Raw genomic sequence first — 10,455 nt, forward strand, 5'->3', positions numbered from 1 at the left:
CCAAACCTCACAACTGTATTATGGGGCACAAAAAGCATTGCTTGGTCCAATTCAATACTTAAGATTCTGTTTTACTTCAGCCAGGGTGTTTAAAATGCATCCTGTCAGAGTCTCCAGTGAAAACGTAGTCTGCAAGGGGTTCACTTTACAACAGAATTGTAAAAATGTAGTTGGGGGGGAGGTTATAGCTGACTGTCTTTTAACTGAAGTGCTTGCTGAGTCAGACTGCTGAAGAGTAGGGAAGAGGAAGGCTGCTACAGATGAAGAATATCACTGCATCCAAGATGTGGCAGAGAGCTATCCCGCTTCGCTCTTGGGATACCCTTTCTAACCCTGACAGATTGCTGCTGCCATGTGAACAGTTGCCACGTTGTCTCTCAGGAAGGCATTTGACTTGAGGGGAACTGCTAAGTACTGCAGAGCAGAGAAACCACAGAACACCCCCTGTCCCCAAGGGCAAAGCTAGGAGTAAAAGGCTACTCTTGTTCTCCTAATCCCTGCTCAGCCGCCTCCATCTCTGAAAGTGGAGTTACCAGCAGCAATGTGCAGTGGTGGCGGCAGCAGCAGCAAGACACAACAGCCAAGGGAATGAGATGGACTTGCATGGCCCACAGTGCAGCAGTCAAAGGATCTCTGTCCTCTAAAACAGCCTCTTGTTGCAACTTACAAGGCCACTCACAAGTTCTTGGGTGCCTCCATTTGTCCCTTGCTAATTCTTCCTCATCTCAGGATTTCATTTTCCACTCTGAATTGCAACACCAGAACTCAAAGCTGAACAGCCCTACTATGGGATCTTGGCACAACGGGGTGAGTGGAGTTGGCACACGGTTAAAGCGCTGGGTTCTACCCTGCTGAGAACTGGCAGTGCAGAAACACACAAGCGCAAATCGCCAACTTGAAAACAACAACAACAACACCCAGGAACGTATTGCAGGCACACCTACAGACACAAAACCCCACACCTGCTTTCCTACTGTCTGGAATGGATAGAGAGATCAGCGCTGCACAGAAGTGACTGGTTAGGAATCACTTCTTCACAGAGTACATAGCTGAACTGGAATTTGCTACTGCAGCAAGTAGCAAGGGCAGCCAACTTGGATTTCTTTAAGAAGGAATTAGAAAAGTTCATGGCAGGTAAGATATGTACCTTCTCCAATGGCAATGCCCATGCTCATGGGGTGAGAGTGCTGTTGCATTCATGTCCTGCATGCAGGCTTCTCAATGATCTGGTTGGCCACTGTGAGAATAGGATGCTGGACCAGATGGTCCTTTGGGATGATCTATTTGGGCTCTTCTTGGGTGAAGTTCTCCATCAGTCCTGCCTCCACTGAACATGGTAAACATAAACTCTCAACTCAACCTTGCTGATCTGTATTGCCTAATGAATCTGATCTCATCATTTCAGTTTGACCTTCACATCCATAGAACTTCATGTCATCATCACCACTCCTATTTATCTGAACTTATAATTATCCAGACATTTTGAATATTCCCCAATGGAAAGGAACGTTTCCATCACCCGACCTGCAAAGAGAAAATTTGTCAAAACCAGTTCCCCACCTTTATCAGTCCTATTGGCAAATTCCATACATATCTATTTGTCCTGTACTGTTTCCACTGACTGCTGGGTGTCCAAAGATCCTCAGAGCAAGAGGATGTTCATATCATATGACCATCACAATATCTTTCCCACGATCTCAGCACATGGTGAAATGTAATGGTTTCATAGGCAAATCTCTTTTGGGGAAATTAGGCTTCAGAACATATTCACTTCGTAGGAGGGCCTTGCCTTAAATACCTAAGTGTCACACACTTGTAATTCATTTATACCAAGGCTAGGAAATCTTTTACCTTCCAAATGTTGTTTGGATCCAAATCCCATTGGTCCCAGCCAGTGCCCTGTCTCTCCCTCTTGAACTCGGAACTTGAACTGTTGTCACATCTGGAGGTTTTGAAAGTTCTGTTGATGAATTCAGTACAGTGGTACCTCGGGTTAAGAACTTAATTCGTTCTAGAGGTCTGTTCTTAACCTGAAACTGTTCTTAACCTGAGGCACCACTTCAGCTAGTGGGCCTTCTGCTGCCGCCACACGATTTCTGTTCTCATCCTGAAGCAAAGTTCTTAACCCGAGGTACTATTTCTGAGTTAGTGGAGTCTGTAACCTGAAGCGTCTGTAACCCAAGGTACCACTGTACAGCATCCCACTACGGGTCTACAGGTTACACACAGGTAAGGCATGACAGAGTACTATGATACATGACTAGGCGTAACTAAGCTATTGATCCAACACTTGACATGCTCCCTCTGAGAGAGTGGTGTGTACAGCTATTCACACAGGCAGGACATGCAAGATTTGCTTGAGCCAGCACTGTTCCCTTGCTCCTTTGGAGACAAAGGTGGAGGTGACATAGCTGGCTCCCTGTCAGACTTATTCCCAGGTGTCTTCCTTGAGGGATGAGGTGCATAGGACATCCAGTACCATAGAGGCAGGCTGTTCTTCTGCTAGGCCACTAGACCCTTCCCCTGAATCCAGATCCCCACCTCCCACCTCCCAATTTACTAGGACCATCCCTGGGTCAATCTCCTGTGTGGTCCTAAGTGCTCATCCCTCAACTTGCTAGGGTCTTCCCTTGGGTCAGCCTCCTCCAATTCCCTGCGTTCTTCCCATTCCTCATCCTCATCTGACTACCCTTTCTGCAATGTCCCCACGGGTCTCATGACATCCAGTAGTGGACAGCGGAGTGGGGTAGAGGTACTTTCCTGACCTCCTGGCAGGTGAATGGCTGCTGCTTAAAGGGAAGGGCAAGGTGTCAGGGAGGGTAGCGCAGTGCATACGAGCTAATAGGAGTGTTGCAGTGGCTCTGCTGGTGCTCTTGCACCAAACCACCCTCTCCACCACCTTGATCCTCACCCTCCTCCTGGTAAGCAGCAGCGACTCATCTGCTGGGAGGTCAGTCAAGTGTCTCCACCCCACCACAACTCCCTCCACTGCTGGTCCCAGTCAGCATGGCCAATCGTCAGGGATGATGAATTCAACAGCCTCTGGAGAGCCACAGGTTCCATGTCCCTATTTCATGCAAATAACAAAAGACAGGGGAATGGGCCAACCAAAGGCACTGTATAACTTGTATAACATATGCACAGAGTATGGGAAACAAGCAAGACGAATTGGAGCTTTTAATGCAGGATGGCAAATATGACCCGGTAGGCATTACTGAAACCTGATGGGATGAGACCTATGATGGGAATGTAGGAATTGAGGGGTATAACATGTTCAAAAGGATTAGGCCACAAGGATGTTTTCATGGATAGTTGAGATTCCTGCATTGCAGGGGGTTGGGCTAGATAACCCTCGGGGTCCCTTCAAACACCATATAGTTCTATGAGTCTGAAGAGCTGGCTAACTACAAAATAAGGAGCAGAACAGCTATATTGATTTGCCTCTCAGATTGTAGCAATGTGAATCATTTTCAGTCAAATAAGCCAGAGGAAAAACAAAACAGGATGTACAGGGACCTTGTGGTTATGCTAACGTGTTCATGAGGAGATGTTTCCTCAACGCCTGTCCCACGAGTGTACATAGATAATTATAGAGACAACTTTTTAAAGAGGCTTGCTATGTACATTGGTAAACTTTAATTCCTTTTCTCTCTTGTCTAGAAGACCGCATTCGAAACAACAAGCCCTTAAACCACCGTGTGGCCAAGAAGCCATCCCCTATCCTCCCACAGCTGGCCACAGCCAGAGTGCTAAAATATAGAAAGTTGCAGTCAGATGTCCTCACAAGACCCTCCAGTTAGTGGAGTAGTTGTCAAGTGTGGGGGCAGAAGATTTCCTCAAAAGGCTCAAGTCAGCACTTTTGAGAAATGGGACCAACATGCGTAAACACTATGATGGTGTTGCTGCAGATATTTAATGGAGAACATATTTATTAGACCAGTTCAAACCAGCTGATGATCTGCCCACCCCAGGGTACTATCTGGTATGAACTGGTATGAACCACTAGCTAGTGTGAACTGGACCTTTGCCAGGAGATATTGCAAGAAAAATTGGCCGCAGCTGCTCCACTCTAGTTTGTTGCAAGACAATGTCATAGAGTGAAGCAGCTGTACAGATGTTTCCCATCCCAAGGAGTGCTTCTGTTTAAAGAACATGTAAAGCTAACATGCATTTTTATCCACAATTGTAGCTTATAGCACATACTTTTAACTGTTGTGTTAATTCATTATGTTTTTAATTTAATTTGTTTTTAACATTGGTTTTGTTGACATTTTAAATGTATATTTTATATTCTTGGTAAACAACTTTGATATTTTATTTACAGTTAAGCAGTATAAAATCCTGTTAATAAAATAAAATACTATGCTTTCTCAAACCGCTCATAATGTGGGGTCGCTGCCAAATTGCAGTTCTTTCCGCATTGCGATTAGGAGAGTTGTTTAGAAGATGACTATTGGGTAGTGTCTGCGATGTCATTGATGATGAGCAACATAAGTCCTCCTCCTCCAAAGCCCATGCGTTCAGAAAAGGAGAACTGAAACTGATTATTCTCAAGGCAAAGTCTGGAGAAGCCCCATGCCAGTCTTCCTGCTGCCCCACAGCATTTTCAGAAACAGCCTTGAGATTTTAGCTAGAATAGCCTTTGGGACTTTGCTTGGATGATCATACTTATTCCTTTGGAAGTCCCTGCTTTCTACGCCCAGTGCTCTTAACCTCTATTACACTAGATGTGTAGTATTCAGCCTTTTGAATATTGAGTTATCTTAGTTTTGTGCGATACCTGTAGCATAGCTGTCAACTTTTCCCTTTTCTCGCAAGGAATCCTATTCGGAATAAGGGAATTTCCCTTAAAAAAGGGGAAAGTTGACAGCTATGAGTCCTGTAGGGGTAGGACAATCAGATGAGACGCTTTGCTTCTACGACTCTCTGTCCCCTGAGATTCCCTTCTTGTCTTGATGGAACCAAAATATGGCACGATAGATACTCTGTGGGTGGCTTTTGTGGCTGTTACCGAGGGCAGCCTGCTACGTTCTGGTGGTTCTCGGGAATTAATGAGCCAAGACAAGGATTTGGAATTAGAACCAAACCTCTACGTCTACCTCCACCGACCACAAGGCTGAGTCACTTGCCACATAACTAGTTTTTCCAATACCACTAACAACATTGTTATGAAGCAGAAGAGGCAGTGGCTGTCTCAACAGCCCAAATGCCCACTGAAAGGTGCGCATTGATGCGTGGAGGTAGGCTGCATGACTATGGCGAGGACAGAGAGATAATGCCACCCTATTTTCAATGATCGTAGGTAGAGTAAGATAGAGCCGGTGGGGTGGGGGTGGAAGTGATAAGTTACCATGGAAGGTGAAGGCATCTCTGCCTTGTTCAACAATTAAGAACCTGCTGTGCCCACCACTGCTGTTTAATGCTGGATCACTACATAATAAGACCACACTCATCCATGATTTGATCTACTAAGACCTGGGTGGGTGTGCTTAGAGGAGTTGATCTGACCCAGCTGTGCCCACCTGGACACTTGGTACAGCATCAGCACAGGAGTTTCTGTGCTCCACAGATCTTTCATCAGCTGTGAGAGCCTGCACCCAGTATTGGGCCAAGGAGACACTAAACAATGGCTGTTGTTGGTATACCATCCACCCTCTGCTTAGAGGTCATACAAACCTTGAGCAAAAACTTGGCATAAAACCTACACATAAGCAGGAATGAGTATCTTCTAGGTTCCAGCTCAGGGAGGGCAGAGATCTGAGGAGGCTCCTGTACTCATGGAGCCCCCCCCCCCAGATCTCAGTTGTGTAGAGTTCTAAATCACATGGGCAGGTGCCTCTGTGAGTACAGGTGGACACTTGCCTCCATCCTCTCCCTACTCACCTGTAGGTTTACACCTGAGCAGAATGTCTACATTGGACTACTATAGCAGGAGATTTTATAATCCAAGGGCGTATGAACACATGGTAGTTAGCTTCAAATGGACAGCATCTGATTGAATCAAATGTAGCACACCAACTTTGTGTCAAATAGGTGATTTAACTTGTGTTGCAGACATGACCTAAGAGCTATTCAGCTTTGCTTCAAATAGGTTACTTAAGAGATATGTAATGACTTACTTGAAGTCACATGGAAAGGCAAGAGGAAGCTTCTCCTAAGCACCAGCTCACTGTCCACCAGCAGATCCTTGTTCCCTGCCAAAAAATATACAAATAAAAGGTTCAGCTGCGTAGCAATTATTTCCAAGGCAGGGCAATGACATCTGTTCAGGAGAGGGAGTATTGGCTTGTGTTTGAGACACTTTGGTTAAATACCACAGCCTCATCATCCCACACAGCTCCTCTTTCACTGCATTTCACGCCAATGGGAATATTCTTTGGGATGCAATTGTTAATGTTTTCTTGGGATCCCAGAGGTTTCCAACGTAGGCCTTCGTCATGAGGTCTTCCCATCTTCAATGTCTTTCCTGAGCTCCTGGAAATATGAAGGTCTTATGTTGGTTTCCCAGCCCTTTTCTCATCCACGGGAAAATATCCCACACTGATGAAGAGATTAAAAAAAACTTGCAAGAGGAACATGTTAGTATTGATTCCACTTAATGCTGCCTTTCTTCCATGATGGAATATAAGGCAGAATAAATACAGGAAGTTTCCAGGCTGTGTCCCATCCAGGTTATTACCTAGACCTGCTTCTCATTAGGAAGGCCAATGGATGTGGGTCCACTGGGCTCATGGGGTGCTGCCCCATCCACCTCAGTCTGGCCTCAGCCAGACTGTTTTTGCCTGGTTGGGATGTGTTGTCAAAGAACTTTTGCTTGCCTCGATAGAGGATAGCAAGGCATGTGAGAATTTTCATAGAAATGTGCCTGTTTTAAAATGGTAATATTCACATTTGCTGCTCCGCCCACTTTTTGCCCTGGCCCCACCCCCATTGGCATTTGGCCCTCAGAAAGTTACCAAGAAGAAAATGTGGCCCTCAGGCTGGACAAGGTTTGCCAGCCCTGTTTAAGGCAGTGGGTTATAAGATGCTTCTTCCTCCACAGGAAATTATTAGACCCAATTAGACAAACTGATTCTATTCAGCTGCTGCTACTAAGCATCACCGTTGAATGATTTGTTATGATGGGTTTGGTCCTTTGTGAGAATTGTGTTTATGCTATGGATTTCATATTTTCCTCAAGTCTCTCTTGCCTACCTTCAAATTCTCACAATGTCCGGAGGAACTTGAGTAGGTGTCCTCAGGGCACAGGCTGGTGGTTTGGTCAGGACAACGGCTGCAAAGGGAAGGCAAGAGCATTGTGGGTAACAGATGTACCAGCACTGCCAACAATCCCAGTGAGGTTATCATTCCAGATTGTGAAGCTGAAAGGGGAGAGAACTGGACGGGAGGAGACCTGCTGGAGAAAACCTGCCACAGCTCCAAGGATGGGCAGGTGACCGTTCAGAGCCAAGGTTGGAGGATACAGGAAACAGATTCCCAGTCCTGTTAGTCCTTGCCTTGGGGCCAAAGTCAAGCTAGACTTAGCAACAACAGATGACACATTTGTTTAAATTTGTCTGTCTGGATCTTGCAGGTGGGATCAAAAGGGGCACTCAGAAAGGTACCTCAAAGCTGACCACCCCATATTTTGTCCCCCCTCCAAGTGCTTTTTTCTTCAGCCAAGCTTCATCACGTATCCTTAGGAGCCAGGTGAAAATGTTTCTCTATAACCAGGCCTTTGGCAGATTGAACATTTGCTGGCCTTTTAAATGTGCTTGTGGGAAGGTGGGGGGGGGGTTATTGATTTGTTTTCGTTTTATTATGTATTTTGTGTCCTCATTTTGTATTTTTATGTTGTGAACCACCATGTGATCTTCAGATGAAGGGTGGTGCGCGAATTTAATACATAATAAAGAATAAAATAAATAATATAATGGTGTAGTCAGAACATTGGTTCATCTAAACCAGTGCTGTTGACACTGACTCCAGTCTTCTCTGGAGATGTGAGGGGTTGAATCTTGGACACATGAAGCAAGTGCTCTGCCACTGAGCTCTGGCCTTTCCCCACAGCTGAGATGTGCTCCGGTGGCAGAAAAGCTGTTATTGGGGCAGACCCAGGTTTAAATAAATGGGCCTGGCACTATCCTGCCCAGTTAGTTATTATGAGCTGTAGTCAATATTTGCCATAATCTCAGAGCAGATCCGTTGAAATGAATGGACATGGCCAACTTGGGACTATTAATTTAAATGAGTCTACTCTGAGGAGAGTTTAGTTGGATGCAACCATACAAACCTTGTCAGATGCGTGGAGGAGGGAGCATGGCCTTGTGGTGGCTGGTTCTGCCCCTAACTCCCCTTCGTGTGTTCATTGTATGGTCTGAAAAATTCATTTCACAGCATTCCTGAGCGTGCAAAGAGAGACAGCTGTAAACGCAGGGAGTCTTTTCAGACCTAACAATAAATGCACATAGGCTATGGCTGGAAGCCTGCCCCTGGGATGCCACATGCATCCATTGTACATTGTCCATTGCAACTCATTAGCAAGCTTAAAACCATGGAGCCACCTGGAATGAACAAAGACATAGGATTCTTATCTCATTATATATGATCAAGCTTTCCTTAGCACCTCAGCCCTTGCTCCCCCCCGCAAGACCAATTGCAGTCATTAACAGTCGTTAACAGTCACCAACAGGTTTACCACTCCTATCAGCCCATCACCCATTCCCATCACCCCCACCCTCTGAATATACATAAGGGTCTGGCTTCTTCTGTTTCAGTGTATCTGATGAAGTGTGCATGCACACGAAAGCTCATACCAAAATAAAAACTTAGTTGGTCTTTAAGGTGCTACTGAAGGAATTTTTTTATTTTGTTTCGACTCAGACCAACACGGCTACCTACCTGTAACTAGATCCATTGTACATCACCGAAAATGATTTTGGTGAAAGTCCTTTCTGTGTGTTGAATTTAAGGGTCCATTAGCAGCGCACAGTTAAATCCAACACACTTCTCTTCCTGCAAAGAGAGCACAAGGATGAAAAGGCATGTCTAATTTTCTGCAAAACAAAACAAAACAATAGGATGCAGGGAGGGAGAATATGATGATTCACATTAGTCACACAAGAAACAGCAAGAAGATAGGCAAATCACGGAAAACACAACCCAAGTCTACCTACTGGAGGGGGTCAAGCTACACATTAAGTTAATGTTGAGTTTCTCCCCTGAGTTTTCTTTGTACTTTTTGTTGGAGAGAGAGGTTTGGAAGTAGAGTTTTGTAGTAGAGCTAGCACAATGGTGTTTGCTCCAAGCACATTTAAACTTGGTTCGATATACATATATCCTCATTCACTTAAAAAGCAACAACAAAATGTTCCCCAGGAAGAAACTACAATGCCTGGAGATGATTCTTTGGGTCTGTAAAAAAAACTTTGGGAGTTACTTTCCCCAGCATCAATTTAAACTGATACTAGGACAAGCTTGTGCATTGTGTCTGAATACTCTGCTTATGCTCTGTTACTGCTTAATGTACATACCATAATGTACATACCACTAAATCCATTTCCCAATGATGTTTCCTGAGCCCAAGAGAGAAAAGCACCCTCATCCCTCTGAGTACAGAACACGGAATTAGTTGAGCTTAGTCATATATCCTGGAGGCTCTGTGTTTTGAAACCTTATCCTGCTCTAAAATATGTGGGTGGTGCGTGCTGTTTAATATAAACCATGTTTAGTCTCATTCCTCCCCTGCTTTAACAAATCAGAGCGTCCAAACCCCAAAACTGAGAAAGAGACAGCTTCTATTTTGGGCGGCGAATATGCGCCAAGTCTCAGCCCATGTTTTATTTTTGTTTAATAAATTAACTCGGTCTCAGAGAATTTGTCTGTGGCTGAAAAACAAGGTCCAGACCATATCATGTTATTGTGGCTGTGAAGAGGTGTGCATGTGTGGGGGAGTGAACTCAATTTCAAGGTAAACACTCTCCTACCTTGTCATCCTTTCTTCGTAAAATCTGTGAAAAGCCTCGGCTTCATAAACATCACTAACACAGGTTCCTGATCCGTAAATCACACACCCACTGGGTTGTCAATACAGCAGTGTAAACAAGAACTGTGCTTGCATCACTTTTGCATCTGGGCATGTACTTTTATGGCTGCTGACACTGGCAAAATCTGATTTAACGTAGGAGAGATGAGATTAGAATGTGTGTGTGTGTGAAGTTGTTTGAAGGTGGCCTTGTTTTAATTGGCTCAGCAGTCTTGGGAGGGTATTTAATCATTCCCCATTTCACTGCTTCACCAGGGGCTTACCCAGGGGCATATGAAGTGGGGGGCAGAGGAGGCAGTCCGCCCCGGGTGCCACTTGGGGTTTTTTTTTTTTAACAAGATGGCCCCTGCCTCTCCCCAGCTGTAGAGCGGCTGAGGACATGCACAGTCGGTATGGGCGCCGCTCGTGCAGGGTCCGTACAGGCCGCCACT

At 45.1% G+C, this 10,455-nt stretch overlaps 1 long non-coding RNA gene across 6 annotated transcripts in view; it reads right to left on the minus strand.

The window, feature by feature from the left end:
- LOC118090733 (uncharacterized) overlaps nt 1-10,088 on the minus strand; it is a 19,751-nt gene extending 9,663 nt beyond the window's left edge. The window contains exons 1-7 of one of the 6 annotated variants that reach the window (XR_015945857.1): nt 9,966-10,088; nt 8,881-8,994; nt 8,273-8,381; nt 7,195-7,273; nt 6,120-6,474; nt 1,852-1,960; nt 5-1,524 (exon numbers count right to left, since the gene is read on the minus strand). This is a non-coding gene — a long non-coding RNA (uncharacterized LOC118090733). Of the gene's footprint in view, nt 1-4; nt 1,525-1,851; nt 1,961-6,119; nt 6,475-7,194; nt 7,274-8,272; nt 8,382-8,880; nt 8,995-9,526; nt 9,651-9,965 lie in introns of those variants that run through there. The other 5 variants (XR_015945856.1, XR_015945854.1, XR_015945853.1 and 2 more) reach the window with 5 other exon arrangements.
- Nucleotides 10,089-10,455: the final 367 nt, after the last annotated feature.

The sequence above is a fragment of the Zootoca vivipara genome, chromosome 9, assembly GCF_965207765.1.
Source record: "Zootoca vivipara chromosome 9, rZooViv2.hap1.1, whole genome shotgun sequence".
In the NCBI taxonomy this organism is placed as follows: Eukaryota; Metazoa; Chordata; class Lepidosauria; order Squamata; family Lacertidae; genus Zootoca; species Zootoca vivipara.